Below are 11006 nucleotides of genomic sequence, written 5' to 3'. Positions count from 1 at the left end.
GGATTGGGGTCTTTTCGGTCAACAAGAGGCCGAAGAGGTGTCGGGGCTCGGGGGTTGGGGGTCAGTGGCGTCGGGGGTCGGGGTAGGGGGTCGGGAGTCGAGGGTGAGTGTTGGCGGGGGTCGGGGGTCGAGGGTCAGTGGCGTCGGGCATCGGGGGTCAGTGGCGTCGGGGGTCGGGGTAGGGGGTCGGGGGTCGAGGGTGAGTGTTGTCGGGGGTCGGGGGTCGAGGTTACGTATAGAACTTTCTAGGTTACCTATAAAACTTTCTAGGTTACCTATAAAACTTTCCAGGTTACTTATACTACTTTATAAAACTTTCTAGGTTCCATAAAAAAATATTTCATGCCGGGGTGTCGTCGAGATGTCGTGTCGGGGCGTCGTGTCGGGGTTTCGGGGCATCGTGTCGGGTGTCAGGGGTGTCGTCGAGATGTCATGTCGGGGCGTCGTGTCGGGGTTTCGGGGCATCGTGTCGGGTGTCAGGGGTGTCGTCGAGATGTCGTGTCGGGGTTTCGGGGCATCGTGACGGGTGTCAGGGGTGTCGTCGAGATGTCGTGTCGGTGCGACAACTACTATTGCGAGCTGTTGTAATATCCTCAACGTTGTGGCTAGTGCAAGCATAGGCGGCGACCGGAGGGCTCTACACGGTCAACAACAAACCTAACAACTAACCTAACACACAGTAGGTAATTAACAACTAACCTAACAACTAACCTAGCTCGAGCGGTAATACCACTAACAACTAACCTAATTACCACTAACAACTAACAAGTAACCTAACTAACCTAATTACCAGTACGTAACCACTAACCTAACTAACAACTAACAACTAACCTAACTAACAACTAACAATAGGTAATTAACAACTAACCTAACTAACCTAACTAACCTAACCACTAACAACTAACCTAACTAACCTAACTAACAATAGGTAATTAACAACTAACCTAACTAACCTAATTAATGAATTAAAAGAAAAAAGGAAAAAACTCACCAAGGAGGAGGAGGGCCGCAGGAGGGGGGGCGCAGGGCGGCGGTGGGGTGTGTAGGTGGGGAGGTGGGGGGGGAGGCGGCGGCGGTGCGGCGGTGGCGGCGGTGGGGCGGCGGCGGCGCTGGGGGCGCTGGGGGCGCAGGGCGCAGGGAGGCACGCAGGGGGGGGGTAGCAGGGCGGCGGTGGGGAGGTGGGGGGGGAGGCGGCGGTGGGGGCGCAGGGCGTAGGGCGTGCGTGGGAGAGAGAGAGAGAGCGCGTGGGAGAGAGAGAGAGTGCGTGGGAGAGAGGAGACAGATAGGCGCGCGGCGCCGTTATCTTTTCGGGGGTCCTTCTCCTTTGCCGTCTGCCGCTGATACCCTTAGCCGTCCGCCACGGACGGCAAAGCTAGCCAGGCAGACGGCAAAGGGGTGGGTGGGGCCGGGGTCGGTTGGGGAGAGAGGAGGGGTGGGGTGGGACAGCTTTGCCGTCGGCCATCCCTACCTTTGCCGTCTGTCAGCAGACGGCAAAGAGGTGGCTGATGGCAAATATCTATTTTGCCATCAGCCTCCTCTTTACCGTCTGTTTTTTGCCAACACACGGTAAAGAGGTTCTTCGCCGTCTGCTGGCTGACGGCAAACATTTGGCGGACGGCAAATATAGGAATTCCAGTAGTGAATTAAGCTAAATTAGTTTACTTTAACTAATGTTGAACTAACAGAGACTGGCTGTTGGGTCCAACTGGACCCAGTTGACCAGTCACCTACGTGACTAGGCAAGCCGGGTCACTAACAGGTGGGTCTAGTGGACCCGCTTGACGAGTCAACGTAAACGAGTCAACTGCTAATTGAGAAGTTGACTCGCACGACATGCCAGTCTGTGGTGCATTGCTAGGTGCATTGAACAGAGTGCACCTAGCATTCTAGGTTTATTTTTTTCAAATTAAATTGAGTCTGTAAATTATAGAATATTATTAAAACTTTAAAAATCATAGAAAATAATCTATAAATCAGACGAAAATAATTTAGATATGAATATTGCTTAGAAAATTATGATGAATCTGAATACGCTATCCGTTCATTTGTCACATGCCTCTAGCATGATGAACTTGAAATTTTTCCCTCTAATTCATCTGTCTGATAAAAGCCCCAGACCCGGGAAATAGCCACATATATTTTCCACTCCGTCTCTAATGTGTAGCACTGCGTTAGGTCACCCCTATCTTACCCTAGTATCATGCCATGCTTTTTGTTGCATTTTATGCCTCTTATATATTGTTTCTTCCCCCTCCTTCCTCTCTGGAAAACCCCGGGACCGATGTTGGTCTAGTGATCGAGTACTTCACCGTCACGGATCCGTATCTGTGTGCAGAGTAACCAGGCAAGCAACCCCCTTGGTCATTTCAATATAGCCCAATTCTTCCTCCCTTGTGCTTGCATTAGAATTTGCTAATATATTCGATTGCTCCTATTCTGATGCATAGCCTGGTTTTTGCAACTTGCTATTGATACATGCATGCTTATCCTATATGCTTAGTATAGGTTGGTTAGTGAACCATCAGTGACCCCCACACCTTGCCCTTGTTGCCCCGCTTCATCATTGATGACTCGATCAACCTGATTGACATCCTCAGCCAGACACATCACATCACCCCCCCCTTAGTTGTACGACCCTGCCGAGCTACTACCGACTGTCGACGGTGATGGAAGATCTAATCTAGGTGATCGACGAGACAAGACCAACCCATCATCACACACCCCTTGGAGGTGCGACGCGACAGAACTACTACCGACTGCCCAGGGATGTACCTTCTAGTTCACCCTGATAGTGACATCAATGGAAACCCATCGAGGGTGATTCTTCAAAATTCTTCCCTGATGACAAGGACACACTTTACTTTTACTTATTGCCCCTTTGCTAATGTGGTGAGACTGAAGGGACAGGTGGTACCACCCCGGTTGAGGTGGACCTGAGTTCCTGACAGTCTCTTGTGAGTCAGGTCAGTCTTGAAGGGTACATGTAATATAATTACGAGGCACGGGCAGACAGACCGCCCACGAGAGGGATGGGCCTGACCCTTGCAGCAAGTCCTCGAGACGGGGCGGCAGGATCAAAAGGATCATTGATCATCACGACGGCTAACGAAGTCATTAATGGGTTTGGATATGTGATATGAGTAGGCCTCTGTCCTTTATCGCACTAACCACCATGCGGAATAAGTATGGGCACTCTTTGTCGTGCATTCTCCCGAAAACATTTCAAACATCATAGTTGAGTGGCACGCGCCCGGGTGGCCCGCGTAAGCACCGTCTTTGTATTAAGAGGTGCTAGGACTGGCACCGGCCATCCTTGCAACATGGAGGACTGCAAAGGAGATTGGACCATGACCCCTTCGCAATTAGGATGTAGAACGACGTGTGGCCTCTTTGTTGAGCCTAGATAGGGTTGCAGCGTGTCGATGAGCCAAGGTCGGGCATGACCCAGGAAATTGTGTCCGGTCGGATTTAATTGAGCGTGTTGGCTAAGTTGGCGCACGCCTACAGGGAAGTATATATATTCGAAGAGTTGTGTCCACGGTAACGGGCGCTCAAAGTTGTATCATGATCTACTACAACTAGAACTAGATACTTGTGTTATTAAATTGAAATGTTGGCTCCGGGTTCGCTTCGTTGAAGGGAGTCGAGGAAGGATCTCTGGGCCTTGTTACTACATGCTACATATGTTATACTAATCTTAACTCTTCTAATGTTGCAAGACATTGAAGATGCTAGTCTTTGATAGGACTAGGTCTTTGTCCTCTCTTCTGGCATTTCTACAGTTCATTCCAAAGATATAGCCCCATCCTTTGAAATTGATGCATACATAGCATAGATCTGATGTAAGTCTTGCGACTACTTTGGATGAGTACTCACGGTTGCTTTGCTCCCTTTTTTCCCGATTGGATTGTTGCGGTCAGAAGACAGAGTCTAGGAGCCAGCTGATCCCGCCGACGACTCCTACTACCTCGACGGAGCTTACTACTGCGTGGAGGCTGTTGGTTAGTCAAGAGGCTCCCAGGCAGGAGGCCTAGACTTTTCGATGCATGTTGTTTTTGTCCTAGCCTTCTTAAGGCAAACTTGTTTGCTTATGTTTGTACTCAGATATTGTTGCTTTTGCTAACTCATTTGTATTCGATCCCTCGAGTCCCCTGGCTTGTAATATAAAGCTTTTATTATTTTATTTGTGTCCAGAGTTGTGTTGTGATATCTTTCGTGAGTCCCTAATCTTGATCGTACGCATTTGCATGTATAATTAGCGTACGATTAAGGCGGGGGCGTCACAACTTGGTATGAGATCCAACTTCCTATAGGTAGCCCCCTTTCCAACTCCTTGGCCAAAGTTGAGTCTAGTATTTCAAAAACTATTTTACTAACATTAATGTGTGGTTTACGGGTCCACATCACAAATGGGTGGTATTAGTATCTTTTACTCATCGTCTTTACTCTAGGATTATAATCTCTCTTCCTTTCGGCTTAAAGATTTTGCTAAGTCTAACTTAGGTTCTCATAACTACTTCCCCCCAGAGAGCCCCTCGTTCGAGATGATTGCCTGATTCATCAAAAGACTGCGAAGATACTCTCCAATGTTCGCCCAGGAACTTGTACGCATCGCTTTTTCGATTCCCTTCCACCGTCAACCCCTATGTATAACTACATACACTTGTCATTCATAATCTCATTCCCAATTGCTCTTGCTATTACAAGCTGCCCCAAAACATTTTCTTATATTCCGGGGATCCATTTCGCCTCCTGCCTTGCATCTCCATTTCCGCATGAATACATCTATGAATAATTCTGCACACTTAACGAGGAATCCTTCACAAAATACTTCCAATTGCTATTGGATCTTCCAAAATCCTCGGTAGCCTATTGCTCTTGAACTTCCTTACCTACTTACATTATGGTTAATTCTCTATGTCTAGAAATATTCATCAAAATCTTTTGTGATTGGTATTCTGCTCTGATTGATTCAACCTATGTGCGAATGCATGCAATCATTAGTTGGCCCTCATAAATTATCTTTCCGATTCAGACGTCTTTCCAAACATGAGCTAGTTCTTGGCAAATCAAACCTTGATTGATTGTCCATCTTAGTCCACTCAACTTACTTGTGTTTGATCATAACATATGTTTCTGATACACCAAACTACAAATCATAATTCCTTTGTTATTTAAGCATCGAATTATGCATGTGTTTTATAATGTGATGCCTTGCGTTCTTACTCCCTCTGATTGAGTATCGATACACACATGAACTCCGTTATGTCTGCCAAATCCTTTATTGGATTATTATCCAAATGCGTCCTTCATATTCAAAAATCTTGTGAGTTATTTCCATGATACATAATGCCTTTAGCAATTTGTATCCTCTGCTTTTGTTAATCATGCTTTACCTTCGAGCTTGGGGTTTTACTATTTCAGTTTGTGGTATATGTTCCTAAGATGCTCCGATGGGTTGAACCTATGCTTTCAATAATTTCTGCGAAGCTGAATGCTTCCTTGAGTCATACTCTTGTGGTGATTTGCCCGATAAAATTGCAACACTACAACTTCATCGGAGGCGAGAAGTGAATGATAGGTTATGCATTGAATAAGTGGGAGTCGACCTTGAACTTTGTGTTCATTCTCATAGACACGATGTTGATCTTATCATGGAAGCTTCTCTTAAAATCAAGTATCCCCTTGTTATAAGTTCATCCTTTATTTTGATTTGGTCCTTTGCAACCATGATTCCGACCATGATTGTTCTACTTTGATCCCATTTCTTGTACAAGTTAAATTACTTATCTTCTACAAATCAATACCCTTGTCCAACCTCTATTCTGCTCTACCTTCGAGTGTTACCCTATGGTATCTCAATAATGTCACAGAACTATGTTTCTTATTATGTGTCTTCATCAAGTATTATCTATCACAAATTTCAAGTTTTCGTGGGTTCTGAGTTATTAGTCACTCAAGAACACTCGCAAGAAAATTGATTCTGCACTACGATTCCAGAACTCTTGATGACCTTTGTTGCTTGTGAGTTTTTACTCAATCATGTCATTCCCATCTGAGGGAGTCCGGGACTAAGGGGTCCTCTAGCTATTTATTATTTCCATGGGCCATACTCCTAGGTTGTCCTATTGTCATTGTTCGACTCCGGGTAAATATAGTGATGTTGTATTAAAGACGGACTCTTCTTAAGACTTGACGCACACCCCATGATCGTGTGATAGGCTGCGTGTTTCCTTCCTGATTGTAACCGACATTGTGTAACCCTAGCACCCCCGGTATCTATATACACTAGCGGGTTTTAGTTCATAGGACAAGTTAAGTTCACAACACCTAGGATTTAGACCACAACATACGATTCGAGGTAGATCAACTTTGTACTTGATACTCCACCATCAATTTAACAAGAGGACGTAGGGTTTTATCTCCATCAAGAGGGCCCAAACCTAGCTAAACACAATCTCCTTTTTCTCGTGTTACCTATTGATCCAAGATCCATAGTTTGGACCCCCTACTCGAGATTCGCCGGTTTTAAAAACGACATTGGTGCTTTCATTTGGTTCCACTACAGGATCGCTAAAGGATTGATGGACCGTTTAATCATCAGTGATGACATCAGTATTGGGGACATTTTCGTCCCTGGACAGATCTTCGTGTTCGGCAGCATCGTGGTGCATACTGATCCGGCTAGTCGCTTAGGCTGGCTCGGAAGCCTTGCGCCCGATGAGGAGATCAAATTCGGGAACTTAGGGTTTATAGCTGACTCCCAGGGGATCTTATTCTGACAAAGCCTTTGGCTCCTGACGCCTTGACATCGGAAGAGGCGGATCTCTCTCTCTCGAGATGACTTTTACCCTGGCTCCGGCCCCAAGGCCCAAACCATACGACATAGGAGAATCATATTCGGATGAAAGTTACCCTGATGTGACTCCAAATATCCCGACAACAACGACACTATGGGTCAAACCCATGAACACCGAAAACATGGAAGTCGCGGATGTCATGGAATTAAACGAGCTGCTTAGTCGAATTCAGGCTATGGAAGTGTCCCACGACCAACCGTCAGTATACGAACAGATCGGGATCAAACCCGATGACAGGGAAATCCACGTCCCGCCTATCACACACTTGATTGCCACTATCAATAAACCAGCTAAAGGTTCGCCTTCTCAGCCATGGGAGCTTAAAACCTCCTATATTCCGGTCTCAAGTAATCTCGATTTCCCTGCTAGTTCGGCATTCGAGCTCCACCCCAAAATTAATCCGGGTCGTGAACAGTTATATCCATCCAGTAGTCCGGACCCTGAGCCTAGCGTGCGAGACTCCACGATGGTGTTAGATGCAATCGCCAAGCCCAAGGACTCGTGTCATGTTGGAACATCAAATTTCCCCCATCATCAGAGTAACCTAACATACGAGGCTTACATTGCATCACGCAAGAGCCAGGAGAGACAGTCCAACACTTCTCGCCTAGATTCCTCTGAAAATAAAACAGATACATGACCCCGACGGCTAGAAAATTATGGAAATATTCCGGCATAACTGCCATGATGAGGGAATCCTAAATTCCCTCGCCTATCGCCACATACACAACTTCACCAAGCTATCTACATTGATACAAAATACCGCTAAATGGAAAGTACCTCGCTGTCTCAACAAATGCAAGTGGAATCAGTCCACACACAGCAACTCAGAGGAGCCTGGAAAAAGCACACACCTCAATAATTGCGAGCCAATCACGGGCCCACTAGGAAGATGAACAAACCCCTTGATGTATCACGAACTCTCATTGATAAATTATTGGACAACCCATGCCCTATACACTCCGCATTACCCAACACTAGCTCGACCCATAACCTTTGAGCTTGTTGGGTCATCAGGTAGGTAGCTAAAAGCGGAGAGACTATGCTCGGGCCAAATCATTGCAAACGCGTCCATCCAAACTATCAAACAACAACGTTGATGTACTCACAATTTACGAGACGTTCTCCTCAAATAATTAGAGGAGAAGAGCTCTTCGATAATTCGACCATGTATTCCACGTGTAAGCAACAAATTCTTGGACAAATATAACCATAACCTTCACCGAAGAAGAATAGCGGGAATTCGTTCTAACCGAACTTCTGCCGCTGTACTACACAACCCCATTATATATGATTTTAAACTGTCCAAATTAATAATGGATGGAGGCTACGGCTTAAACCTCATCTATGAGGATACCTTGGACAAAATGCAGTTCGACAGATCTCTCGTCGAAGAAAGCAACACAACCTTTCGAGGAATTATCCCCTGAAGAGAAGAGCGATGCACAGGACGAGTCTCTCTCGATGTGGTATTTGGCACCTACGAGAACTATAGGTCCTAAGTTCTAATCTTTCATATTGTACCCTTTAAATGAGGTTATCACGCTCTTCTGGGATGAGAGGCCTTCACTAGATTTCAGGCTATACCGCATTACGGGTACATAAGCTCAAAATGCCTCGGCTAAACAACATCATTACACTCACAAGTGACCCGGGCAGAGATCTTTGGGTTGAAAACAAAACTGTAGCGCTTGCCCTCGAGGCACTTTCTGAAGTCCTTGTGGCTAAGGAACTAACAGAATTACGATGAGTGGTCGGTAAGGATGATGTAGTCGTCAGTAAGAGGCCCAAGTCCAAATCCTTCAAGCCAGCTGACGAAATAGTCAAATTTCAAGTGCATCCAACAAACCCCAGTAAAAATGCATCCATCAGAGAACAACTAGACACTGCGGTCAATGAAGCATTTCTCACATCCTTACGAGAAAACTGGTATATATTTTCATGGCACCCTTTAGACAAGCCAGGAATCACATGAAGGCTGGCAGAGCATAGCCTCAATATAATTGCCAGCTTTCAGCCAGTCAAACAGACATTACATCGAGACTGTGAGCCCAACGTCAGGCCGTGGGTACCTAGCTAGCAAAATTGCTTAAGCCAGATTCATGTGAGATATCAAACACCCCGAGTGGTTAGCAAATTTGGTCATGGTACCAAAGAAGGATAAATCCATGAGGCTATGCGTCGACTTCAAAGACCTAAATAAAGCGTGCCCAAAGGATCCATTTCCCTTACCGAGCATAGAACAAATCATTGATGCCACCGTCGGACACGACTCATTATGCTTCCTCGATCCCTACTCTGGATACGATCAAATAAAGATGAAGGAATCCGATGAGGCTGTGACTTCTTTTATCACTCCCTATGGGCAATTCTACTTCAACACAATGTCCTTCGGATAGAAAAATGCAGGCGCCACATATCAACGCATGATTCAGACGTGCCTAGAAAAGCAAATCCTCAAGACAGTCGAGGCATACATGAATGACGTGGTCATCAAAACTAAACATGTCAGCAAGCTGGTGGATGACCTTTGACAAACTTTCGACAAACTTCTGCGGGAATATGACATACTGATCAATCTGGAGAAGTGTGTCTTCGACGTTCCTAGAGGGAAACTGCCCGGTTTTATCATCTCCCATAGAGGAATAGAGGTTAATTCGTATAAAATCCGAGCTCTATCCTAGCTGGCTGTGGGGACCCCGACTGGTAAGTCGAGATCGCCGTGCCCAGTGATCCCAAGGATCAACGCTCACTAAACACAGATACTGAATAATAGAGTCTTACATCCAAGTACCGAAATTATTACATCAAACGACCAGAAGGTCGGGTTCAAGAGCGAGGCCTAAAGCCAATTAAATAGATACATCGAGTAGTGGAAACTCGTAAGGGCTAAGAGGTGCCCATGCCATCAAGCCTACACCGACAGGCATTCTGACTTGGAAGCGTCCTAGATCGCAGGTTCGTCTCCGAAGGCGTACTCGTTGCCGAACTCCGGTCCTTCCTTGTCTGGTCAATAATATAACCAGTGGCAAGCCAATGAGTACTTTGAATATACTCGCAAACAGCCCATGATATGAACATTGATAGAGAAGAATAACAGTAACATGTATCTTTGGTGGAATGATCAGGTATATGCAACAAGTTAAAGAACTACTCTTGAAGAACAGGTTACAGATATCACCATATCTGACAAGGGTTGAACACACTGGGTTCACCCTATATGCCAAGTCACCGAACTTGGTCATATCAATACCTCAAGTAACTTCGGTTATTAACAACATTCACCGAACTCACACAAACACACTTGGTTTATGCGGAAACGCTGGACGTAGTTTAAGCAACACACCCCAACTGTCCTTGACCGTGGACACGACTATTCGAATAGTTTGACACTCTGCAGAGGTAGTACACTGGACCCACGAGAAACGGGAAACTTCCGTGTCATCCATGACTCGTGGTATATCACATATACCCAAGGTAAGTACCCGATCATCATCTTTCCCTTGACGATACTAGACAAAGAGGTCCACTCGATTGGTAACCAGCCCACATGTTGTATGTCTTACGAGCACCGACTCTGGACAGTATCAACCATGCGGGGACCAACGGTGTGCCTGGAACTCATAATAATGGCATAGTCGTCCTACCTGGCATGACCCCATCACGAGAGTGACAAAAATCACTCCCGCCACTAGTAATGTGGCTCTTTGCTAGCACCGACCAGAGTAATCAACAAAGCCCCGTCCCATAAAGGGGTATCGTGGTCGTACTGATAAGGTTGGGATGGTCGACACATTAGAAAACTAATCCCATTTCCGAAACCATACTCACACAAAACACCGGTGCATCACTTCTCCAAAAGTCATCACCAACTCATCATCACCCTCGGGCATTAGTGGCACCCGACGGGGTTTTCATAAACTCTTGATTTAACTCATCATCATGCTCATGATAATATGCTCTATCTTTACTTGTCAACATGGTATTAACATGACCCTCAAGGGGTAGGGTCAAGCTCAATGCAATGATCTTACTCTACTAGTCAACATGACAGTAGCATGATCCTCATAGATGGTAGGGTCAAACTCATCATGCTTGTGCTCCGAGGAGCCATATGTATAACATCCCTATGATGCAAGTGCTTCG

Source organism: Hordeum vulgare, chromosome 3H (assembly GCF_904849725.1).
Source record: "Hordeum vulgare subsp. vulgare chromosome 3H, MorexV3_pseudomolecules_assembly, whole genome shotgun sequence".
NCBI lineage: Eukaryota > Viridiplantae > Streptophyta > Magnoliopsida > Poales > Poaceae > Hordeum > Hordeum vulgare.
The sequence above is the reverse complement of the archived record's forward strand: the minus strand, read 5'-3'. Positions refer to the sequence as shown.